The sequence below is a fragment of the Bombina bombina genome, unplaced genomic scaffold (assembly GCF_027579735.1).
Source record: "Bombina bombina isolate aBomBom1 unplaced genomic scaffold, aBomBom1.pri scaffold_1681, whole genome shotgun sequence".
NCBI lineage: Eukaryota > Metazoa > Chordata > Amphibia > Anura > Bombinatoridae > Bombina > Bombina bombina.
The window spans coordinates 1-26,588 of NW_026512918.1; the positions used below are offsets into that span (position 1 = coordinate 1).

At 44.2% G+C, this 26,588-nt stretch overlaps 1 long non-coding RNA gene across 1 annotated transcript in view; it reads left to right on the top strand.

Annotated features, from left to right (window-relative positions):
* The first annotated feature begins 10,407 nt into the window (after nt 1-10,407).
* Nucleotides 10,408-26,588, top strand: part of LOC128644601 (uncharacterized) — a 31,526-nt gene continuing 15,345 nt past the window's right edge. Inside the window, exon 1 of the long non-coding RNA XR_008400025.1 lies at nt 10,408-10,466. This is a non-coding gene — a long non-coding RNA (uncharacterized LOC128644601). The remainder of the gene's footprint in view (nt 10,467-26,588) is intronic.

Here is a 26,588-nt window from a genome sequence, read left to right on the forward strand (position 1 = left end):
ATCTGAATCATGAAGGAAAACTTTTGGTTTTCTTGTCCCTTTAATGTATGAAGAGGAATCCAGGGGGCCCATTTATCAAGCTTCGGATGGAGCTTGAGGGCCCGTGTTTGTGGTGAGACTGCAGGCTCGCCAGACAGTTATGAAGCAGCGGTTTAAAGACCGCAGCTCCATAACTTGTCTGCCTGCTCTGAGGAGGCGGACAGACATTGCCGCAATTCAACCCAATTGAGTATGATTGGGTTGATTGACACCTCTCTGCTGGCGGCTGATTGGCTACGAATCTGCAGGTGGCGGCGTTGCACCAGCAGTTCACAAGAGCTGCCGGTGCAATGCTGAATACGGAGAGCCTATTGCTGTCCGCATTCAGTGAGGTCTGGCGGACCTGATCAGGTCCGCCAGACCTTTGTTAAATAGGAGCCCAGGAGAGAGAAGCCTGGTACTAGTCTGAAGAATACACAGACTTGTGTTTGACCCTCAAAGACTGCCAGGTGTTCATTTAAAGGGACATGAAACCAAATGTTTTTGTTTCATAATTCAGATAGACCATAACATTTTAAACAACTTTACAATTTACTTTTATTATCTAATTTGCTTTGTTCTCTTAGTATCCTTTGTTGAAAACAATACCTATGTAGGCTTAGGAGCTGGGATCTAGCTGCTTATTGGTAGCTGCACATATATGCCTCTTGTGATTGGCTTACTTATGTGTTCAGCTAGTTCCCAGTAGTGCATTGCTGCTCCTTCAATAAAGTATACCAAGAGAATGAAGTATATTGATAATAGAGGTAAATTGGAAAGTCGTTTAAAATTGCGTGCTGTATCTGAATAATAAAATAAAAATTCTGGGTTTCTTTTCTTTTTAAGGCTGTCTGCCTTGGGTGTGTGTGCATCTCTATCATTAAGATTTTGTGTGTGTGTGTGTGGTGTCAGCTATCCCTTTAAAGGATGTGAAAGAGAGTGTGCGTGCCTGTCCTTTAAAAGATTGAGTGCACTGTGAGTGCCTGTCCCTTTATGACTATGAGTGTCCAAGGTTGCGTCTGTTGACTAGGGTTGCCAGGTGTCCGGTATCTGACCGGACAGTCCGGTATTTCCGTTTACTGTCCGGTATTATGTTTAAAAATATACCGGACAGTATTTCAAACAAGTGACATTTCAGTCTGGGAGAATGCGTAGCACACAGAGAGCGCAGCCGCTCCTTTTGACCCTGCTGGAACTGGAAGTGAGTGAGTGACATCATCTCAATCACGTGATGCTGAAATCCAGCGGGGGTGCTATAAACTTGCAAGGTACTGGGTCAACAGCAGACCGGTGTTCTATCAGGCCGCCTGCCACTTGTGATTACTTTAAGAGGGCGGCCGCAGATCTATTTGCCGAAGTTATCATTTCATTAGACCGATATGCACGTGGGGAAATAAAGCAGCCAGTCATAGACACAATGAGTTGGGGAGCTAAGAGACAGAATACCTTCTGTCTCTTAGCTCCCCAACTCATTGTGTCTATGACTGGCTGCTTTATTTCCCCACGTGCATATCGGTCTAATGAAATGATAACTTCGGCAAATAGATCTGCAGCCGCCCTCTTAAAGTAATCACAAGTGGCAGGCGGCCTGATAGAACACCGGTCTGCTGTTGACCCAGTACCTTGCAAGTTTATAGCACCCGCTATATTGTGTTAAACTGGGCATTGACGTATATAGCTCTCTGGTAAAACATAATACAAACATCAAATCCGTATAATACACTTTTGGAATTAGTCAAGTCAAAATTCGCAAATGCATTCATTGGAAAATACAGTCCCATAGATTAAACCGCATGTGCTCTCAGGTTATACAGCCACAGTGACTATTCGTGTCATATAAATGCTTTGAATGAAAATGACTTTAGCACAATAGAAATAAACAAGTACTCGCAATGATATTTAAATTCACAGGCACACTCAGAATGTGAACTGCAGATTCTGATATAGTGCACTCATTTTTGGATTTACACACTCAAAATGAGGATTTTCACACTATGATGCAATTACTACAGGGGAGTCCATAACATCCCCCCAAAACTTTGATTTTATATGCAGTATTAAGCAGATCTGTATATATGTTTGTGTGTTATATATATATATATATATATATATATATATATATAATATATAATACACTATATATGTGTACATATATATATATATATATATATATATACACACTGTATATGTGTACTGTATATACTGTATAAATATATATATATATATATATATATATATATATATATATATATAATAAAACACACTTTTGTTTTACCCATTCCCCCCCTCCGTTATATGTCAGGTATTTTTGTGAAGGACACCTGGCAACCCTAGTCTGTTCACATATTGCATATTGTGATCTGTCCCTTTAAATGCTGTGGACACTGTGTGCGCGCATCTATCCCTTTAAGACTGAGTGTGCCTACTGTAATATATCCCTTTAAGACTGTGTGTGGTGTGTTAGAATTGTCCCTTAAAAGTCTGTGTAGGGTGTGTGTATGTCCCTTTAAGACTGTGTGAGCTACACCTTTAAAGCTGTGCAGTGTGAACATTATCTTCCAGCAGGGTTTGCTACTGACAGAAGTCATTGTAAACAGTTACACATAATCTGCAGAAATGTATATAAATATGTAGGCTGGCTGAGGTCTGTAGTGAAAACAGGGATTATCATTTTACACCCAAAATATGGTTCCCCTTTTTGTTTCTGCAGTATTGTTGTTGGTAGCCTTGGTTTAAACCCCCCCCCACCATACCAATTTCTCAAGTAAAATGCCATAAAGCCAAGAAAATAATTTTGAATGCTAACTTAGATATAATTTAATGTCTTTAAATCTGCTAGAAAAACATACTAAAATGATGTTTCATCAGAAATTCACGTTGCATCATCAGACATCCCAAGTCTCCCTGATTGTAATAGTGACTCCCTGATGCCAGCAAATGGAATGCAATCTCCCTGAAACTCCAAGTACCATGATCCAATGTGGCCCAAATCCGGAAAAGTGTTTCTTTAAGAAATGCCTTTAGTTGCTGGGACGTTATAGAACCCTTAAAGCATACATCAGTAACCAAAAAGCCCCCCACTGATTCTAATAAAATAAAACACAAATGCTACCTTATTTACTGCACGTAATTCTAAAATATTTATCATTCAACAAGCGTACGATCACTGGAAAATAGGTTTATTGTATGTGGTTGTGCAATAAAGCTACTTTTTTTTTTTAATGTGACTTTAGTGGGAAGATACTTTAATGATAAGTCTCTATCTTATTTAGGGATTCAAGGTGTCCAATATATAACTGGGGGCGGGGGGGTTGGCGGCGCAGTAGCGGGTGAAGCCACCTCCCTGAAATTAGTTGTTGCAGGTTGGGATGTCTGCATCATGCAGTATTACATATAAATAAAGCATGTTGTTTAAAAAAAAAAAAAATCTGAGTTCTGATTGGTTGCTGCATGTCACATGATCACATGGAAGGTTACATTTGAGGCTTACTTCCTGTACAGAGGCAGACGCTACAGGAAGGCAGAAATTGCGCCAAAATTTGAATGAGAATATACTACTGGTGAGATTTGCAGTGTAATACTTTGTTACAATGTGGCACATGATGTTAATGTGGGTTTTGCATCATTTATTCAGAAGTTAAAGCGACACTGAACCCAAAATTTTTCTTTTGTGATTCAGATAGAGCATGAAATTTTAAGCAACTTTTGTAATTTACTCATCAAATTTTCTTCATTCTCTTGGTATGTTTATTTGAAAAGCAAGAATGTAAGTTTAGATGCTGGCCCATTTTTGGTGAACAAACTGGGTTGTCCTTGCTGATTGGACAGCACCAATAAACAAGTGCTGTCCATGGCCTGAACCAAACTTTTGCTGGCTCCTTAGCTTAGATGCCTTCTTTTTCAAATAAAGATAGCAAGAGAAGGAAGAAAAATTGTTAATAGAAGTAAATTAGAAAGTTGCTTAAAATTGCATGCTCTATCTGAATCATAAAAGAAAAAAATTGGGTTCAGTGTCCCTTTAAAACAAACTTTTCCTGCAGATTTATGTGTATAAGGGTTCATGTCTTGCCTGTTTGTTCTGCCTTATAGTTTGTGTTTAGCTTACACTGCAGAAACATTTAAAGGCATTGTCTACAGTAAAATGTGTTAAACTCTATGCATTTGTTCTTACACTTTTGCAAAAGATTTCTTGAAGTTTCTTTTAGTTGTGTTGTGTAGTATTGACTGGATATGTAATTGAGATTACAAATAAAATAATTGTGATTTTAGTGATTAATGTTTAAGTAAATTAGCTACTGCTTTGTAGTTAAAACAAATGCATTGTACTAAGTTAATGGACTGTGTATTGTGTGTGTGATAACATAATTAGGCTATTAATTGCAGCTGTTTGAAAAGGCAGCTTTTTTTTAAAGGGACATTCTGGACAAAATTTAAATGCACCTAGATAAATGATCTTGGAATAGATTTGTATATATTTACAATATAAATGTATTGGCAAAAATGCTCCTAGTAAAAGTTAGCACTGTTTTAGTGATAGCATTTTCTCTGCACGTGAAGCACAGCTAGATATTCTCACTTCACCAGCTTTTTAAATACTGCAGCTGCTCAGAATGTGAGTGGAGCTTGTATCATGTCAGCAATTAACAAACTGAGTTATAACCAGATGATACAAACACCTTGGGCTCTCTAAGCAAGTGCTGTGTATAAAATGCTGGTGCACGGTGCATACTTAAATACACTTTTGAAACGGCTTTAGCTTTTATTAGAAACGTTTTTGCTAATACTGTGTATTCAAAACTGAAATGTAGCTATAGGGATTTCAATTTTGTCTGGAATGTCCCTTTAATCTTTTTTTTTTTTTTATCTTCTGTTAAAAAAATGTAAACCTTTTTAGTGTAAGAAATCTGTCTATAAAAGTCTCTAGAATTATCCAATAGAAATAACCAGAGGTAAAATAAATGGCTGTATTACGCATATATATATAGCCTGCTAGTAAATGACACTATCTTTAAAGGGATATAAACCCCAAGAAATGTATTTACTGATTCAGGCATCTGGAGCTCTACATAGCAGGACATAGTGCTGCCCTCTAGTGCTCTTCTAGCAAAACTGCAGCCATATAGTGCTCCAGAAAAGGACTGGCTCCTAAGCTTACATCCCTGCTTTTTATAAAAAGATACTAATAGAATGAAGAAAAATGAATAAAAGTAAAACTAAAAGTTGTATAAAATTGCGTGCTCCTATCATGGAATACACATTTGGGGTTTCACATCACTTTAAATCCATCCAGTAAAGTTCATACTGTTTAAAGGGACACTAAACCCCAGAAAATGATTTCATGATTCAGATAGAGAATACAATTTTAAACCACATTCCAATTTACTTCTATTTTCTAATTTGCTTCATTCTTTAGATGTGCGTTGTTGAAGAAATATCAATGCATATGAGTAAGCCCACACAAGGCATCTATGTGCAGCAACCAATCAGCAGCTACTGAGCCTATCTAGATATGCTTTTCAGCAATGTATATCAAGAGAATGAAGCAAATTACATAATAGACGTAAATTAGAAAGTTGTTTAAAATTGCATTCCCTTTCTAAATTGTGATAGAAATAATATGGTTTTCATGTCCCTTTAAGCATGTTTTGCACATTTCTGTTTAACCTTTCTATTTATTTAAAGAGACAGTAATGTCAAAATTAAACTATCATGGCTTAGAACATGCAATGTTAAACAACTTTCCAGTGTACTTCTGTTATCAAGTTTGCTTTGTTCTCTTGGTATCTTTTATTGAAGAGTAAAACTAGGTAGGCTCATAAGAGCTCAGGAGTGTGCACGTGTCTTTAGTACTCTATGGCAGCAGTGTTTTGCTACAAATAATGTTGCAAAATATTGCTGTCAAAGAGTACTAAAGATCTGCACACTCCTAAACCTACCTAGGTTTTACTCTTCAATAAAAGATACCAAGAGAACAAAGCAAATCTAGGATAACAGAAATTAATTGGAAAGGTTGTTTAAATTGTGCAGGCTCGATTTAAATCATGAAAGTTTAATTTTGAATTTACTGCACCTTTTTAAAGGGACAGTAAACATACAAAATAATGTTATATAATTCTGCATAATTCTTAGCGGCAGCTTTATAAAACTAAAGCATTTGCAGAATTTTTATTTCAATGGTGGACTCCGCTCAAGGTTCTACTGAGCGGGTCTTGTTGCTCAAAAGTGCTTCACGTGCACGCTGTCTAGTCACAGCGCACCCGATCGTGCCATAGAAGTGAATGTAGCTTGCTACCAGATCAGAGCGGGAGCAAGCTACATTCACTTTTTTATGGCTAAAGAGTGGTTTGCTGAGGTCTTGTGTTCTGCAGTTTAGAACAAAGCTGTGCTGGGTCACATCTACTTTATAGCATGTTTAAAGGGACAGTATAGTCAAAATTAAACTTTCATAAATTGGTGTGTAATTTTAAACAACTTAAAATTTTCTTTTATCAGATTTGCTTTGTTCTCTTGGTATTTTTAGAAAGCTAAACCTAGGTACGCTCATGCTAATTTCTAAGCCCTTAAAGGGACAGTCAACACCAGAATTTTTGTTGTTTTAAAAGATAGATAATCCTTTAATTACCAATTCCCCAGTTTTGCATAACCAACACAGTTATAATTATACACGTTTTACCTCTGTAATTACTTTGTATATAAGCCTCAGCAGACTGCCCTTTATTTCAGTTATTTTGACAGACTTGCATTTTAGCCAATCAGAGCTGTCTCCATGGTAAATTCACATGCATGAGCTCAATGTTATTTATATGAAACACATGAACTAATGCCCTCTAGTGGTGAAAAATGCATTTAGATTAGAGATGGCATTCAAGGTCAAATAAATGAGCATATTAACCTCCTAGGTTTAGCTTTTAACTAAGAATACCAAGAGAACAAAGCAAAATTGGTGATAAAAGTAAATTGGAAAATTGTTTAAAATGGCATGCCCTATTTGAAACATGAGGTTTTTTTTTTTGGACTTGACTGTCCCTTTAAAGGCCACCTCTTATCTAATTGTATTTTGACTGGTTTTTTTTTTACAGCTAGATAGTGCTAGTTCATGTGTGCCATATAGATAACATTGTGCTCACTACTGTGAGTTGTGTGAGTCAGCACTGATTGGCTAAAATGCAAGTCTGTTAAAAGAACTCAACTAAGGGGGCAGTCTGAGGCTTAGTACAAGGGGATTACAGAGGTAATATATATTAATATAACAGTTGGTTATGCAAAACTGGGGAATGGGTAATAATAACAAATCTGGAGTAGACTGTCCCTTTACGTAGAGGTTAAAGAAAACCTGTGTAACCCTATCCAGCAGAAGAAATTACACTCCAAGTGGGAGGTAAAAGAAATAAGCAGTAAAATGTTAACTTACAATTGTTCTTAATATTGGGTTTTGGCTTACAGAGAAAATATAAAGTATGTGTGTACAGAAAGTGATATATTAAGGCTATCTGATTTCCGTGCATGCTCCACCTATTTTGATGGGTTGTGGTTTCAAAGAACAAACCAATTACTTCAAATACAAAAATAAATCTAAAATATCTATTTCTCAACATTTTATTACAAGTCATTGGAAACACAAATTTGCTTTGTTCTCTTGTCTGGTGCACTACATGTGCTGCTATTTAGTGCTCTTACTAATGTATAGCAGTGTTGTGAAACTGTTTAACATTGTATGCTCTCTAGCTGAATCAGAAATGAAAAATGTTTGTCCTTTTAAGCCAGCTCTTCGCTTTGCAGTATTTTTCAGAAAGCCTTGCTTACAGAATTTGCTTTTTGGCCTCTTTTGTGAGGATCAGAGAAACACAATTTCTACTCCAAAAGTATTACACCAGCATCGCACGTACATGGCAGTAGAACGAGCACTCAGTCTGATATGTGGTATATGTTAGATCTGATAATCCTTGTGCAAAGAAGCTCTCTGAGTAGCCCAGCCTGACTGCTGCTGGTTCTGGGAACCGCGTCCATTTAGGATTAAGCCTGCTACCTGGGCTTCCTAACAAAAACCTTGAGCCCCCTCTCCATTTTCTGTAAATTACTTCTGAACCTGCTATCCTTGAACTCATGACACCTTTTTCTGATGAAAAATACATTTTAGCCTCAACTTTATTAAGTCCCTTTAATATACTTAAAGGTTTCTAACCTCTCTCTCCCTCCTCTACCCTAAGCCAGCAATGGGCAACTTCCTAATGCATGAGACCACCGATCAATATTTTAGGTGCAGAATGCATCAAGTTTGATATGTGCACCTTTTGTAATTAAATGCTTAAAGAATCATAAACGTGCATAAAGATAATGCTCTATTGTGTCTAGCATTTTATTATACTATCGCTTGTAGCTATGTGCTTACCAGAGGAGCAATGCACTACTGGGAGATAACTGAGCACATCTGGTGAACCAATGACAAGATGCACACGTGTGAATCCACCAATTACCTCCTAGCCTACAGTACTGCATCACTGCTTCTGAGCCTACCTAGTTATGTGTTTCAATAAAGGATAGCATAAACAATGAAGTAAATTTGGTTATAGAAGTAAACAGTAAAATGTCCTAAAATTGCATGCTCTATCTGAACCAGGAAAGTTTAATTCTGACTTTCATGTCTCTTTAATTGTCGATATATTAAGATATATGCCCCTTTAAAAGAATAGAGGATTACTGACTGTAGAAAGGGAACTAGTGTATAAAGAACTTTGTAGGTTTATATTTCATGATATTGGTAACTGCTCTACAAACCTAAAAGCTTTGTTTTTTTCTCAACCGATTTTACGATGTGAGGAGAGAGGCCATATTGTGAAAAGAGCTCACTTCACCTTAGCTGTTTTCGCAATAGAAATGCTATCACTAGATGATGCCCACTCAATACAATAACACGGTGTGGCGTATGATATGTTGTACAAAGTTTGCGTAGAAGGGAAGACTACAAGCTTATCGGTACGACTTACAGGTAAGGACAGACTGGAGCTACTGTTGCCTTTCCTATATCTTATGCTTCAATGTTGTGAACGTGTCCTGATCAATTCTTCTACCTCTTGTTCTGATTTGCTGCTTAAATCTGACAATCCTGCTACAGACGATATGAGACCTTGATGAAACAATTATCTGGAAATCCTTCAGTTTGTATTTGCATAATCAAACAGACTTTCAATTATTTACCGTTTGGCTCTTCCGTATGTTACAGAAGCCCAACCTTGATGGATGAGCTACATCAGCTCATCTGAGAAGACTTCAGTTTGTGTTTGCATCAGAAAACAGACTTTCAATTTGATCTATCAGGCATTTTCTTTGCCCGGTGCTCATGCCTTTTATGGCTTGAGCGCAGACCCAGTGTTAATGTTTACTTCATGTGCTATCTCTCTGAGCCTAAGGGAAATAGTTAGGGATGTCTTCTCAACATGGTCAGCAGGTAAACATTTCATTCTGTGACTGCCAACTGTGTTCACGGGCTGTGGAGCAGATTGCAGCTGTTCCCACATTCTGTGGTCATGGGAAGTGGAAGCAGAGTGAAATCGGTTCCTTTGGCCATGCATAGTTAGGGAAATTGCCTTTGGCACACTTTTCCCTTATGTAATGATGTCATAGCATGTGTTGTGAATTCTTAGCAATTGGGTAGGTTGTCCCCCCCCAAAAAAATGGTCTCCCCAGACATTCACTACCATTTGGATCTTCAGCATGTAACAGATTTCCTATGGCCATGTATAGTTAGGGAAGTTGCCTTTTGGCACACTTTTCTCTTATGTGATGAGCTGATAAGATGTGTCATGAATTCTTAGCAATTGGGTAGGTAGTCACCAAACGATTAATGGTTCCTCCATTTTATTTTCAATCTCTGAAATCTTCTTTTTCATCTGCTACATGATTTTTACTTGGTTTTTGTTTTGCAAGTCGAACCTTTCAACTGTGGAAAGGACTCGTACAGTTAATTATTGCTTTAAATATGTGAGGTGTGTGTGGGCATGGGCATATCTGCGCATGTGCATATTTGTGGGACTGTGCATGTGTGGTTGTAGGAATGTGTGGGCATAGTCATTTGTGGGCATGGTCATGTGTGCCCGTGGGCATCTGTTGTCATGGGCATATGTGTGGGCATGTGCAGATGCGTGGGCATGTGTATATCTGTGCATATATATGTGTGAAGTATTTATTCCACAAATCAAAATGTGCTTTTTGTTTAACTGTTTAATCTATTGTTCAAATGAAAAAGACATTTGTTTACTTTTCACGTTAGTGGGTTTTTTCATGCAGATATAGAAAAGGCAACTTTTTTGTACATTTGATGCGCCTAAAGTATCAAGTTGTCTGGCTTCTTACGCTAAGGGTTTTTACCTCTTTATTTTCCAGATTGCAGAGAATTGATCAAACGCCTACATGCAATTATTCCTTGATGGGAACTTGTGACATCATGCCAAGTAAGAATGAGCTGTTGACAGGGTACTATATGCAAGTTATAGTTCTTAAAATGTCAATGTTTACACATTTTCTTTTAAAAATGGTCAACACACTGACCACATCAGTAACTTATTTTTTTATCTTGTGTACTGTGTTGGCATTGGAACATAATGTGGTGGTGCAGATGCTGATGGTTCTAGCATTCTACTTTTTTAGGGATTTTGTTGGTTTTAAAGGACAAAATAAAATGCTACCCCTCTATAGAAAACAAGGGTTGGTTACTCTGTTTTCCTTTTTTCTACAGGTCCTTGTCAGAAGTAGGGTGAATCTGTCACACCTGAGAAGCTGTTCCTGCCCTGCAGCTGGATCCACAGGTAAGTGATATTGCCTTCTAGAGTTGGAAGGAGCCAGCACTTTGGAGGGCTAATCCTCTGTGGACAATTTTAATAGGACAAATTTCTCCTTTTATTATGGGGTTATCAGTTAGGCAGCTCTGCAGGGCACTGAAACGCTTAGGAACTCAAGGGGTTAATGGTTTTATCCCCTGTGTATGAGGCTAGCTTGAGAGGTTTTAATTGGGCTTATGGATTTATTGTCCTAATAGTGTTCTGTGCGTTTGATTATTAGAGGGACCTAATTATTTATGTATTCATGTGTAGAGTTATAGTTGCACCTTTTCATTAGGGAAAATTTGATTGGATTGATGTAGGGGGGTGAACGCCAATGACGGATGCCATTAAAATTTTTCAAGAAGTCCTCCCATACCTGCAAAATAAGCCCTCATGCCATCAGTGAGTCCTGATTCTCTTTGAAGGTGAGGAATGACCCTTTAGTTTACTGTTCCAACCTTCAGTTAAAAACCCTCCCCCATGGGAATAACACTTCCCGCAAAATTAAGGAGGCCTAGCAAAGATTGAAGTTGGCAGGAGGGAAATAAAACCGTCTGACAGAAATTGATTAGACTGCTAGTAACATAGATTGTACTTTGTCAGAGGCAACCTGCCAACATTGCCTCCGTGTCAATTTGAATACCCAAAAATGTGAGGCAAGTGCAAGAGCCCTTGGACTTATCTTCGGCAATGGGGGACTCACAAATTGCGACATAAAGATCTCTCATGGACTGCATGAGATCTTGCAATCCTGCGAATGCCTTCTTCCTACTAGGAGAAGTCGTCCAAGATAGTGAGCTATGAATCACCACCCACCAACTTTTTAACTTGCCCAATGCAGGAAAGAACTAAATGTCTCAAACAGAGCACATGAAAGGCGCAACCCATAGGAAAGCAACAAACAACATAATAACCACCTTCAAACTTAATTCCCATAAGGTGAAAAGCTACTGGATTTAAAACGGCAGCAAGCGGAAGGCAGCCTCAATATCTAATTTCGCAAGTAAGGGCCCCCTACCAGCCGACCTCACCAACTCAAGAGCACTATCGAATGAATGGTACTATTACTGAGCTCAGATCTGGGTTAATGGCATCATTAACAGAACTGCCCCCTGGGGTGAGAGAGATGCCTGGATTAAACAAAATTTACCGTCTTCCTTCTTTGGACAACCACCAAAGGAGACACCACTAGATTTGGCAGGGGGGACGGAAGGGAAAGGGCCAACAATCCTTCCCAAATTAATTCTTTAGTCAGTTTAGACCTAACTACCTGTGGAAACTGTATAAGATTTCAAGTTATTAAAGGCAAGAGGCCCCCTTAATACCCTGAATATGGAATATGAAAGCCATGAGTGAAACCGTCTAGCAACAACCTTGCTGGCGTGAGCGGTCTGGGTAATGGCGCAGCCAAGGCTCAAGGGCGTGAAGCCTCACCGGAGTTGGTGCCCTTTGTAACAGTAGCAAATCTGTATTGTGGCTCTACCCATTGGAACGTCCTTTTTCTTTGGGGCATTTGTTGCCAGAGTGTGGGGCCCCCGCAGAACTTACAGGAATGACAATAAGGGCAGGAGCTACCCCATCGCATTTGCCCTCTTGAAATGCCCAACAGCACCGTCCCCTTACGTTTACCCTTTGGGGAACGAAAGGACTGGCCAGGGGGCGCCAGTGGATGTGGATAGGAGGAAGCATGAGAGCCCAGCACTGCCAAAGATGGGTGTCGGTGGTGGACAAACGTGAGGACCAGGTTCCCAGCCATCTTCTGCCTGAACTCTGAATTATTATAATCCCTCCATGCACCATCACCATACCTCCTCTGTATCCAGTGTAATTTTATCTGTATATTCAAGACAGCAAGGCACTGACTTGGTGTTTTTCTAAATAGCATGACGAGTATACTCTGAAACAAACCAGCCATTCATCAAATGTCTCCGGGGGGCCTTGAACCTTTTTAGGACCAGTGCCATCAGAGCTCCTCTCCTCCTGTCTGTAAGCTTCCTGCCAAAAGCTTGAAGACACTAACATATTTTCCTTGCTGAATTTTCTTGACAGTTTTAGGTTCCAAGTGTCTATGCAATGAAGGGGTATAGGGGCGGGCAATGAAACACAGTGTAAGGCAACATTTTGCTCGGAAAAGAGGCTAGGTAAAGGGCGCTCAACTATTTGGCCTGGAATTTCCGGGGAATGTTCCACTAATGCTAATTGCTGCTGCTGACCATCCCTTTTAAAGTACCCCCTTGGAATTCCTGCCACATCTTTTTCACCATTGAAAATCATACGGTTTCTGCCCCTTAGTTTTAAGCCCTAATGAAGTGTCACTGTCAGTCCTGATTCTGTTATAGATAATTCTGACATGTCAGGTCGTCATGTATAAATGCCCTAGGTCTACCATCCGCAGATGATGCCGCTGCCTGACTTGTGGCCACCGCTGGGTGTCTCTCCCTGGTTCACTACCTGCTGTCTGGAGAGTTTGCGGCCGCTGGACCCTGGATATCCCGTGCTCCTACTGGGTTAGGTGCCAGGGAGCGAAGCATTTGCCTGAACAGGGACCGCAGGGCAAAACGGGATGAACCTTGAGCAGTATCCTGCAAAATAGATAAGATTTTGGCCAAGCACATACGAATACACTAGTAGTGGAAGGATTAACATTCTCTACTCTCAAAGCTTCATTTTCAGTGTATTAGTAGTGACCTTGCATTGTACCCTGACACACTCTGCAACCTGAGGTATGGGATTATTCTGCCCCGACCTAACATTGTCCGTAGTAGATAATGTGATACTGTCTCTAACGTTAATGGGGAGAGTTCTGGACATTCATACCATCAATAACCATTGGTCCCTGATGCACTGGCTAATATAATATATTATGTTGCCCATTCACACTATCAGGTTGCAGTGTTAATAGATACATTCATCATATCATTCATAACTGGAACCTGTATGGCTGTCTGTGGTGATGCCCTAGTAGTTACACATACATTTCTCACATTGTGTGACAAAACCTCTTAGAAAGGCCCCCTGCAGTATTACTGCGTTCATGTGTATCACCAGCTATCACGCTGCTAACAAACTGCATCACTCTTATTAGCCGCGTACCACTCATTCCCTTTCTCCCTTAAGCTACATTCTCGTTTTGTATAACTGAGTATATGCTCCCCTATCACCTTTAGAAAATACCCCTTTTGGACACCTTATAGCGAGTGGCTCCTCCATTTCCCTGTGATACATTTTACCCCAGTGTCTTTTCTATTTGATGGTTTACTTCCTGAGGCCCCGCCCCTCCTAATTGCCACTCTTGTATTGACCCTTGTTTGAACACTTTTTACCCCTCTAATTGCCCCCAAGGAGATAGGCAATCGTTCCCCTACCGTTGTCCTCTTATGGTGCTCACCTGCGTTGTTCACAAGAGGACCCGGTCAATTGCCTCCATCTCCTTCCGTGTCTGGGCGCGAATGCGGTGTTATGGCGTCATCGGAAGGGGCGGAGCTTCCTACGCCCACTTCCGGAATAGCCAATGAGGACGCCGCTTGGAGGAGCCATGGCCGCCGCCAGGGACGCGAGGAAGGAGGAATCTGCTGAGGCTGCCAACGGAGGGATCGTGGCGAACAAGGATGTCACGGGCGCTGCAGGTAAGTTAATAGGAGCTATAGCAGGTACTGCGTGACCAGGGCCTACCACCACAGACAAGAATTCTGATTTTGCGGGGTCCCCACTGGACCACCAATATTTAGGCCCTTGTCTCCACTATTATGAGAAGGGCCAGGAGGGTTATTAACATCTAGGGGGCAGGGTAACACGTGGCAACCGACGCTGTGATTGAAGTAGGCCACGGCCTAGCTAATGGGGTATGTAACGGTGTATGTGACTCTACCCTACTGTCAAACACTGGGGACCGAGGCTCCATTTGGCAACCACCTGAGGCCCCTGAGCAACCCCCCAAACCAGTATCAAGGCCCCCATATGCACTAGAGGCCTCCTCGCCAGAAGGCCTGACCATTGCCTCGGTGGCATAGGCCGAATCAATGCTGTCGCTGACCCGCATGGACATCAGCCACTATTGTATCAGATCTGGGAATGGTGCTATGTGTTGCATCAACTGCATATGTGTATTGTGTTTGCTGGGTACAAAATCATCTAACTCCTCAATATTATCCATATCGCTTATCTGCTTTTCTTTTTCCAGGTTTTGAGAACGTCAGGGCCTGGAATCGCTTTGGAGGAAGTCTGGGTTCTTCTGGGACGCTGCATGTAGAAAGTTTAGAGATTTCACTGCAGGAACAATGAAAACGTCTCTGCTCCAGGATCCAGGAAGAAGAGGGCCAGGAAGCTGTGCAGCTCACTTTTAAGGTAAGAAGGGGAGCTCCTCACTACACTAGCAACATTGTTGCAGACTAGACCCCAGACTGCCCTCTTCTCCTATCCTACTCCTTCCAGCATTAACCCTTAGCTTGTTTCAGTCCCATGCTAGTCCTCCACTGTTTTTTTTTATTCTCGGCCCCCTCCCCCCCCCCATATTTTCAATAGCTGCTTAACAGCATAATTTACTTTCTTCCCTCCTGATAGTCCCAACATGGTCACTGGCTGATGTTATACTGAGCTCTCTGCACAGGTGGCAGCTGTAGTTTGCATACACTAAGAGCAGTCTGCACCTACTCCTGGTGCCCGTGACTACAGCTGTAAAGCTATGAGGGGCGTAAACTGTTTCTGAAGCCTCTGGAAATGTATAGTTCAAAATGAATTAACTGTCTCTAGCATAGCATTTCATTTCCCTATATTTTCAAAGGCTGCTTAACAGCATATTTTTACTTTTTTTCTCTCCAGATAGCCCCAATATGGTCACTGGCGGATGTTATACTGAGCTCTCTGCACATGGTGGTAGCTGTAGTTTGCGGACACTAAGAGCAGTCTGCACCTGCTCCTGGTGACAGTGACTACAGCTGTAAAGCTATGGTGGGGTGTAAACTGTTTCTGAAGCCTTTGGACGTGTAACTAGTCTAAAATTAATTACTGCCTCTAGCATGGCATTTTATCCCCCCCCCCCCTTATTTTCAATAGCTGCTTAACAGCATAATTACTTTTCTTCCCTCCTGATAGCCCCAACATGGTCACTGGCGGATGTTACAGTGAGCTCTCTGCACATGGTGGCAGCTGTAGTTTCCGGAGCCGTCTGCACCTGCTCCTGGTGCACGTGACTACAGCTGTAAAGCTATGGTGGGGCGTAAACTGTTTCTGAAGCCTATTGACATGTATAGTCTAATATAATTCATTACTGCCTCTAGCATGGCATTTTATTTCCCTTATTTTCAAAGGTTGCTTAACAGCATAATTTACTTGTTTGTCTTCAGATAGCCCCAATATGGGTCACTGGCAGATGTTAGTAGTGAGCTCTCTGCACATGGTGGCAGCTGTAGTTTCCGGACACTAAGAGCAGTCCTCACCTGCTCCTGGTGGCCTGTGACTACAGCTGTAAAGCTATGGTGGGGGTGTAAATTGTTTCTGAAGCCTTTTGGACATGTGACTAGTCTAAAATTAATTACTGCCTCTAGTATGGAATTTTATCCCCCCCCCCCATTTTTCATAGTTGCTTAACAGACAGTGGAGGGACAAGCATGGACTGAAACAAGCTTAGGGTTAATGCTGGGAAGGAGTAGGATAGGAGAAGAGGGCAGTCCTGTGGTCTAGTTGCAATAATGTTGCCTAATGTAGGGAGGAGCTCCCCTTCTTACCTTAAAAGTGAGCAGCGCAGCTTCCTGGCCCTCTTCTTCCTGGATCCTGGAGCAGAGACGTTTTCATTGTTCCTGCAGTGAATTCTAAACTTCTACATGCAGCGTCCAAGAAGAACCAGACTTCCTCCAAAGCGATTCCAGGCCCTAACTTTCTCAAAACCTGGAAAAAAAAAAGCAGATAAGTGATATGGTTAATATTGAGGAGTTAGATGATTTTGTCCCAGCAACACAATACACATATGCAGTTGATGCAACACATAGCACCCTTCCCAGATCAGATACAACAGTGGCTGATGTCCATAGCGGTCAGCGACAGCATTGATTCGGCCTATGCCACCGAGACAATGGTCAGGCCTTCTGGCGAGGAGGCCTCTAGTGCATATGGGGGCCTTGATACTGGTTTGGGAGTTGCTCAGGGGCCTCAGGGTGGTTTGCCAAATGGAGCCTCGGTCCCCAGTGTTGTATTGACAGTAGGGTAGAGTCACATACACTGTTACATACCCCATTAGCTAGGCCCACGGCCTACTTCAATCCCAGCGTCGGTTGCTGCTGGTTACCCTGCCCCCTATTGTTAATGACCCCCCCCTGGCCCTTCTCATAATAGTGGAGACAAGGGCCTAAATATTGGTGGGTTCAGTGGGGGGCCCCTGCAAAATCAGAATCCTTGTCTGCATGGCACGATAAGTAATGATGCGTAGGTGGCGTCAGCGGTAGGACCTGGTCACGCGGTACCTGCTATAGCTCCTATTAACTTACCTGCAGCGTCCGTGACATCCTTGTTCGCCATGATCCCTCCATCGGCAGACTCTCCCGTCTCTCATCGATTCCTGGCGGCGGCCATGGCTCCTCATAGCGTTTCCCCTCCAAGTGGCATCCTCATCGGCAATTCCGGAAGTGGCCGAAGGAAGCTTCGCCCCATCCTGGTGACGTCATAACACTGCATTTGCGCTCCCAGACATGGAAGGAGATGGAGGCAATCGACCGGGTCCTCTTGTGCACAAGGCAGGTGAGCACCATAAGAGGACACCGGTAAGGGGAACGATTGCCTATCTCCTTGGGGCAATTAGAGGGGCAAAAAGTGTTCAAACAAGGGTCAATACAAGAGTGGCAATTAGGAGGGGCGGGGCCTCAGGAAGTAGCGCATCAAATAAAAAAGGCGCTGGGGTAAATGTATCACGGGGAAATGGAGGTGCCACTCGCTATAAGGTGTCAAAAGGGGTATTTTCTAAAAGGTGATAGAGGAGCATATTCTCAGTTATAGAAAACGAGAATGTAGCTAAGGGAGACAGGAAATGAGTGGTACGTGTCTAATAAGAGTGACGCAGTTTGTAGCAGCGTGATAGCTGGTGATACACATGAACGCAGTAATACTATGGGGGGCATTTCAAAACAGGTTTTGACGCACAATGTGAGAAATGTATGTGTAACTACTAGGGCATCACCACAGACAGCCATACAGGTTCCAGTTATGAATGATATGATGAATGTATCTATTAAACACTGCACCTGATAGTGTGAATGGGCCACATAATATTATTACAATAGCCAGATGCATCAGGGCCCAATGGTATTGATGGTATGAATGTCCAGAACCCTCCCATTAACGTTAGAGACAGTATCACATTATCTACTACGGACAATGTTAGGTTGGGGCAGAATAATCCCATACCTCAGTTGCAGAGTGAGTCAGGGTACAATGCAAGGTCACATACTAATTCAACTGAAAATGAGGCTTTGAGAGTAGAGAGTGCTTATCCTTCCACTACTAGTGTATTCGTTGTGCTCGCAAAATCTTATCTATTTTGCAGGATACTGCTCAAGTTGATCCCGTTTTGCCTGCGGGTCCCTGTTCAGGCAAATGCTTTCGCTCCTGGCACCTACCCAGTAGGAGTGCGGGGATAATCCAGGTCCAGCGGCAGCAACTCTCCAGACAGCAGGTGGTGAACCAGGGAGAGACAACCCAGCGGCGGCCACAAGTCAGGCAGCGGCATCATCTGCGGATGGTAAGACTAGGGCATTTATACATGACCCTACCTGACATGTCAGAATTATCTTTAACAGAATCACACTCTGACAGTGACACTTCATTGGGGCTTAAAACTAAGGGGCAGAAATGTATGTTTTCAATGGTGAAAAAGATGTGGCAGGAATTCCAAGGGGGTACTTTTTAAAAGAGCAGGTCAGCAGCAGCAATTGGCATTAGTGGAACATTCCCCGGAAATCCCAGGCCAACTAGTTAAGCGCCCTTTACCTAGCCTCATTTCGTGTTTCGTTGCCCGCCTATAACCTTTCCTTGCATAGACACTTGAAACCTAAAACAGTCAGGAAAATATGTTAATGTCTTCAAGCTTTCGGCAGAAGCTTACAGACCGAAGGGAAAGGAGCTCTGATGGCACTGGTCCTAAAAGGTTCAAGCGCCCGGAGACATTTGATGAATGGCTGGTTGGTTTCAGAGTGTACTCGTCATGCTAATTAGAAAAATACCCCTGTCAGTTCCATGCTATCTTGAAATATACAGATAACATACACTGGATGCAGAGGAGGTATGGTGATGGTGCATGGAGGGATTATGATTCAGAGTTCAGGCAAAAGATGGCTGGGAACCCGGTGCTCACATTTGACACCACTTATACCCATCTTTGGCAGCGCCTGGGCTCTCATGCTTCCTCCTCCACATCCACTGGTGCTCCTGGCCAGTCCTTTCGTTCCCCAAAGGATAAACGTAAGGGAGGTGCATGTTGGGCATTTCAAGAGGGCAAATGCGATAGGGGTAGCTCCTGCACCTTTCGTCATTCCTGTAAGTTCTGCGGGGGCCCACTCTCCGGCAACGAATGCCCAAAGAAAAAGGACGGTGGTAGAGCCACAAACAGATTTGCTACTGTTACAAAGGGCACCAACTCCGGTGAGGGTTCACGCCCTTGACCTTGGCTGCGCCATTACCCAGACCGTCATGCAGCAAGGTTGTTTCTAGACGGTTTCACTCATGGCTTTCATATTCCCATAATTCAGGGTATTAAGGGGGCCTCTTGCCTTAGAAACTTGAAATCTGCTTATCAGTTTCCACAGGTAGTTAGGTCTAAAACTGACTGACTAAAGAAATAAGTTTGGGAAGGCTTGTTGGCCCTTTCCTTTCCGTCCCCCTGCCAAATCTTGTGGTGTCTCCTTTGGGGGTTGTCCCAAAGAAGGAAGCCAGTAAATTTCGTTTTATCCAGCATCTCTCTCACCCCAGGGGCAGTTCCGTTCAGTTAAGTACCAATCGTTCGATAGTGCTCTTGAGTTGGTGAGGTCGGCTGGTAAGGGGGCCTTACTTGCGAAATTAGATATTGAGGCTGCCTTCCGCTTGCTGCCGTTAAATCCAGCAGCTTTTCATCTTATGGGAATTAAGTTTGAAGGTGGTTATTATGTTGATTGTTGCCTTCCTATGGTTTGCGCCCTTTCATGTGCTCTGTTTGAGACATTTAGTACTTTCCTGCATTGGGCAGTTAACCAGTTGGTGGGTGGTGATTTCATAACTCACTACCTCAACGACCTTCTCCTAGTAGGAAGAAGGGATTCGCAGGATTGCAAGCTTCTCATGCCGACCATGAGAGACCTTATGTCTCAATTTGGGGTCCCCCTTGCCGAAGATAAGTCCGAGGGCCCTTGCACTTGTCTCACATTTTTGGGTATTCAAATTGACACAGAGGCGATGTTGTGCAGGTTGCCTCCTGACAAAGTACAATCTATGTTACTAGCAGTCCAATCAATTTCTGCCAGTCGCTTTATTTCCCTCCGCCAACTTCAATCTTTGCTAGGCCTCCTTAATTTTGCGGGAAGAGTTATGCCCATGGGTAGGGTTTTTAACAGAAGGTTGGAAAGTAAACTAAAGGGTCCTTCCTCACCTTCAAAGAGAATCAGGATCACTGATGGCATGAGGGCTTATTTGCAGGTATGGACTTCTTGAAAAAATTCAATGGCATCCGTCATTGACGTTAACCCCCCTACATCCAGCCAATCATTACACTTATTTACAGATGCAGCTGGGTCCAAAGGCTACGGGGATTACTTTCAAGGGCTATGGTCTGCAGGTCCTTGGCCTTCAGACTGGAAAGAGGGGAGGCGTTTGACACGGAACCTCATCCTATTAGAACTTTTCCCGATAGTGTTAGCAGTTGAATTATGGGGGGGGGCATGCTTTGCAAAGAAGACAGTGGTTTTCTGGACAGACAACCTCAGTGTTGTTAACGTGGTGAACAATCTATCAGCAACATCCGCTGTGGCGGTTTGCCTGCTGAGACGCCTGGTGTTGCGCTTTTAGAGCTTAACGTTCAATTTCAAGCTCAACATGTCCCCGGGGTTAATAATGTCCTTGCTGATGCTCTGTCGCGATTTGATTGGGTGACTTTCATACGTCTTGCACCTAATGCTGCTCCAGAGGGTTTTACCCTGTCCTGCTTTTCTTTGGCAGCTTCTAAGTCACGGATATCCCTGCTCCCTTTAGTCTGAGCCTCTCTAGCCCCCATCAACCTGGCATTCTTACGTTAGCTTGTGGGATGAATGGGAATGATTCTGTCGAGACCGGAATTTGGAGGTGGTGGAGGCATCACAGGTTACTTTGTGTGACTGGCTGGTGAGTCTTAGACAGTCGGGGGCTCGTCATGGAGCTATTTACTCTCGGCTAGCAGCATTGTCATTTTTCTTTCATACCATGGGCATGCCTGACCCAACTAGTTCATTTTTTGTATGGCAGGTGGTGAAAGGATGGGGAATATCGCAACCTTAGCATAAAGACCCTAGAGAGCCCATTACCTTAGCCCGGCTCGAGCAGCTGGTTGAGGCGTTACGGCAGGTTTGCACTACACAATATGAGTTTGTTATTTCGTGCAGCTTTCGTCCTAGCTTATTCTGCAGCTCTCGGGGTAGGCGAATTAGTATCCCCTTCTAAAACACAGGTTGACAAGGGCTTGTTGGCTGATCATTTACGGTTTTCAGCGGATTCTCTGTTGCTGTATCTGCCCCGTTCAAAAACAGATCAGCAGGGCAAAAGGGTGTGGATTTCTATGCCCAAGACTTTGGGGTCATGTTTCCCAGTCTCTGTCCTGACCCAATTCTGGGAATGTAGGCCCGCAAACCCGGGGTCCCTATTAATGCATGCTAATGGGTACACGTTATCCATCTACCAGTTCCGCAAGGTCTTAACAAAGGCGGTAGCAGGTTTAGATGTCACTAGGATAGCTTCCCACTCCTTTCGCATAAGGGCCACAACTAACTCTGCGCTGACGGGCTCCTCAGCGGAAGCTATTCGGCATTTGGGTAGGTGGCGTTCTAATAGGTACCGGGGTTATGTTCGCCCAGTTGTTTAATATTAGTTCAGTTGCCTTGTTTTGTGTTTTTTACACTGTCACTGCAGGTGCACCAAAAGGCGCCAAGAGAGTGTGGATCGTGAGGCACTCATATGTGCTTTGGACTTGCATCCGTTGCTTATCCCTGCCCGGAGGTCAATCCCTGGGGTTCCCTTCCCATAAGGCATCAGTTAGATGGTTGGGGGAATGGGGTATGTGTTGCCCTAGGTTAGCCCCCCTTATATCTGAGGCCTTGGTATGGTGGGGTAAGCCTCACATATTGATCATCCACCTTGGGGGTAACGATGTGGGTGCCATTCCAGTGTTAGAATTGATAAGGTCATGCAGGCCAGGATTGCATGGATAAGGACTAGAATCCCAAACGTTAAGATAGGGTGGTCCAATATTATTCCCAGACTGAAATGGCGACGCATGGCTAGTCACAGTGCAGCCTATAGGGTGCAAAAAAAGATAAATGCCTCAGTAGGCAAGACCGTCACGGATTCGTTGTCAAGCACGATTCCATCACGGTCATCAAGCTTCAGTACTATAGGAGGGATAGGGTTCACCTAGAGAACGTAGCCCTAGATATCTTTATTGCTGAAATTAAGAATTCTATAGTAACCCGCCTATAAGCAGGTTGTGGTTGGTTAGGGTGGCGGCAAGTGTATCATTTTCATGCTATCTTGTGGCGGGAGGTAGCGGCCCTGTTGTTTAGGAAAGGGCGAGAAGGGGTGAGCAATGACCGATCTAAATGTGAGAGGGGTGAATGTCCCCCAAGTGCACGTGGGGTGCCCCTCCTTCCCCTTGTGGGTGGGTCACAAGAGCTCGACACCCCTCCGTAGCATTTCCTTGAGCAGAGAGCCTCTCTGCTGCAGTTTCCATTTTGGGCCGTGTTACAGAAGCATTAGTTATTTTGTTGTGAAGAAAACTTATTTCCCAGCAGCAATGCCTGAACCAGCCAAGCCAGCGCCTAAGAAGGGCTCCAAGAAAACTGTAACAAGTATCATTTCATAAAGGGTTAACTCTGTTCAGTTTTGAGAAAACTATTTTCTGAGGCAGGTTTCCTAGCATATTGTGTACTGTAATTAAGTTTGTGATAAGCATTCACTGCTAGGTGATAAGAAGGACTCAATTGTTTTCTTGTGTGTACTTGTTATCTGCGGTGGCCTGTCCAAGGGCTTTGTCTAAATGTGTGATGGGGGATTTTATGCTTCCCCCCCTGGGAGTGCCCTGTGTGCATGTAACCTAAATAAAAAGCAGGCTGGGCATCCCAGTCCTCGGTTCTTGGTTGTCCCTCAATCGCAGCGTTGACTCGTTTTTGTGGGCAGAAGGGTATCCTAGCTGTACTACAGCTAAGGGGGATTATTCTACATTTGCGAGACTCATATAGAATACTATGGAAAGCAGTTTCTCCCCTCTTCAGCAATAGGAATCCAGGCTACTAAGCGGTCCATCTCTCAGCGAGACTAAGGGTAACCGTAACATTTGGCGGCAGCGGTGGGATTTTTCCTGGATTTCCTAGGAGAGGTACAGAACGGATGGAGAGCGCTTACGAAAAATTGAAGCGTACAACCCTAAAGGATTTACTTGAAAGCAGAGGGGGGTACGCCAGCAACCGGCCGAGGAGAGAGCTGATCGCAGAATTGACCGAACTGGATCAGAGCTTCACAATGGCGGAAACACCGACCACGATTAGTGACGAAAAAACCAGGATTGTTCGGGAGAGGCTCTCACTGTACGGGCCGAACCCCTCCATGGAATTGGTACAGCAGTTGATGGCGGAAGCGGACAAGGATATACGAGAGACTCAAGCCCACGAACTCAACCTAGCGAACGCACACCGCAATGCTGAAGCCCCGCAGGTAATCATCCCTGTCGAAAATGCTGGGAGGCCCAAGATACCCTATGCGGCATTTCGACCCTTCCTAGAGAGCGAGACAGGGATTGATGAATATTTGGCGGACTTCGAAAGGCAATGTGCCCTGCACCAGATTCCCAACAGGGAGTGGCCCACGATATTGTCTGGGAAACTATCCGGGCGAGCCCTGGAAGCCTTTCGTACTCTGGGTGCTGAGGAAGTGACACAGTATGAGCTAGTTAAGGAGACACTGTTGCGACGGTACGCAGTAACTCCGGACGCGTATCGCCGACAGTTTCGGGGCACGAAAAAGAAGCCTAACGATACCCATATGGAATGGGCGCACCGAATGCGGAGAGCGGCAAATCACTGGATGAGCGGAAGTAAAGCGGTGACTGGTGAGGAAATTTTACAATTGTTTCTCTTAGAACATTTTTATAATGGCATGGAACAGCAAGGGAAGGAATGGCTGCGAGACAGGCGACCTTCTACCTTAGAAGAAGCAGCCAAATTGGCCGATGAACATTATGACTCCCGTCTTCACGAACCCAGAGAGGTTTACCGTGCACCCCCTCGTGCTGAATTCCGAGCCCCGGTGCCCGCAGGGCCCGCCCGACACTCAGGACCACCCAATAACAGCTCTGAGCGTCCCAGACCGACTTGCCACCGATGCAAGCAACCAGGGCATTTCATGGCTAGCTGCCCCCTTAATACGCACCAGACACCCAGGAATTACAATTACCCCTCTGGGGCATATCGTCCGGCCCGGACCCTCTGTGTTAACCAAGAGGCCCCTATGGAGGAATATTTGGGGCCGCTTCACGAGGCGGACCCTGTATATGCTGCCTCAGATAACCGCCAGCACCATCGGCAGAAGGTATGGCTCGAGGGGCGATCTACCGAGGGATTGAGAGACACAGGGGCTACTATCACGCTGGTACAGAGTCATTTGGTGCCGGAGCACAAGCGATCTGGACAGACTGTGGCCGTTAGAGTGGCGGGGGGGGATGTGTACAAAATTCCAACAGCTAAAGTGCATCTTGATTGGGGAGCGGGAAAGGGGGCTGTGAACGTGGGCATAATGGATAATTTACCTGCCGAAGTACTACTGGGCAATGATTTGGGCCCCATGACTTCTGCCTATGCTCCAGTATGCAACAACGAGGCGGACCCAGTGACTACACGGGCCCAAGCCCGGACGGAGCGAGAACTCTCACCAGTGCGGGAGACACAGGTAAGACCTACCCCGACATTGCCTGACATGTTAGGCCCCATACCCTGGGACACCCCAGATGCTTTCGAGACAGAGTCTAAGACTGACCCGACCTTACAAAAGTACCGGGAACGAGCAGAGACCGGAGGGGGCGGGGCAGATAATGAAACATTCTTATGGGAAAAAGGGAAACTATACCGCTGGACAGAGAAAAGGGGACAGCGTAGGCGACAGCTGGTAGTGCCCCACAAATACCGTCAAGAAATCCTCAAGATAGGCCATGACATCCCCTTAGCAGGCCACCTAGCTGTAACCCGTACCCTACACCGCATTACTCACACGTTCTTTTGGCCAGGGGTACACGCCGACGTTAGAACTTACTGTAACACCTGCGATGTGTGTCAACGAGTAGGAAGGCGAGGCGATCACCCTAAAGCCCATCTAGTAAATATGCCCATTGTAGAGGAACCCTTCAGCCGGGTTGCTATTGACCTAGTGGGACCACTGGCTACCCCTAGTCCCTCCGGTAAGCGCTACATTCTTACCGTAGTGGACTACGCTACCAGGTACCCAGAGGCTGTCGCCCTATCCAACATACAAGCGGATACGGTAGCGAATGCACTAGTACAGGTGTTCTCCCGGGTAGGATTTCCAAAAGAAATCCTATCCGACCGAGGCACCCAATTTACGGCTGAATTGACCCAACAACTCTGGCAGGTTTGCAAAATTAAGTCCCTCCTGAGCTCCCCATACCACCCCCAGACGAACGGGCTGTGTGAGAGGTTCAATGGGACCCTCAAGCAAATGCTCAAGACGTTCACTCAGGAATACCGAGACTGGGAACGCTTCCTGCCGCACCTCCTTTTTTGCTTATCGGGAGGTGCCCCAGGAAACGACAGGGTTCTCTCCCTTCGAGTTGCTCTACGGAAGAAAGGTACGGGGACCCCTAAACCTGATCCGGGAGCACTGGGAGGGAGAGATGGAGACTGACGGTGTCCCCATTGTGCCATACGTGCTGGAACTCAGGGACCGAATGGAGCAATTAGCCAAATCCGTGCGGGCTAATCTCCAGTCGGCCCAGAGAAGACAGAAAGTATGGTACGATCGGGGGGCCCGAAAGAGAATCTTTACCATAGGACAAAAGGTGTTAGTACTTAAGCCGGTGAAGACAGACAAATTGCAGGCGTCCTGGCAGGGCCCCTACCAGATCGTAGAGAAAAGGGGAGACACCACTTATGTGATAGCTAGCTGCCACGACAACAATCTTAGAAAGACATTCCATGTAAACATGCTCAAGGAATATTTTGAGCGACCAGAGAACGTGACGGCCGTATGTTGTTCCCCTCAGGAAGGCCCCGACAGTCTACCCATTCCAGACCTATTAGAAAAGAGTCTCCCCACAGGTATAGTGGCTCAGGTTCAGATAGGAGACCGACTTAGCCCCACTGAAAGGGAGCAGCTCAACCAACTCCTACAGTCCAAACACCTCACCTTCTCCCCGAAGCCAGGGTACACTACTTTAACCACCCACCAGGTAGATACTCCGGGACAAGCTCCCTTGCGCCAGGCTCCGTACCGAATCCCCGAAGCAGTTAGGATAGGAATGAAGAAGGAGATCGATGAGATGCTCCAACT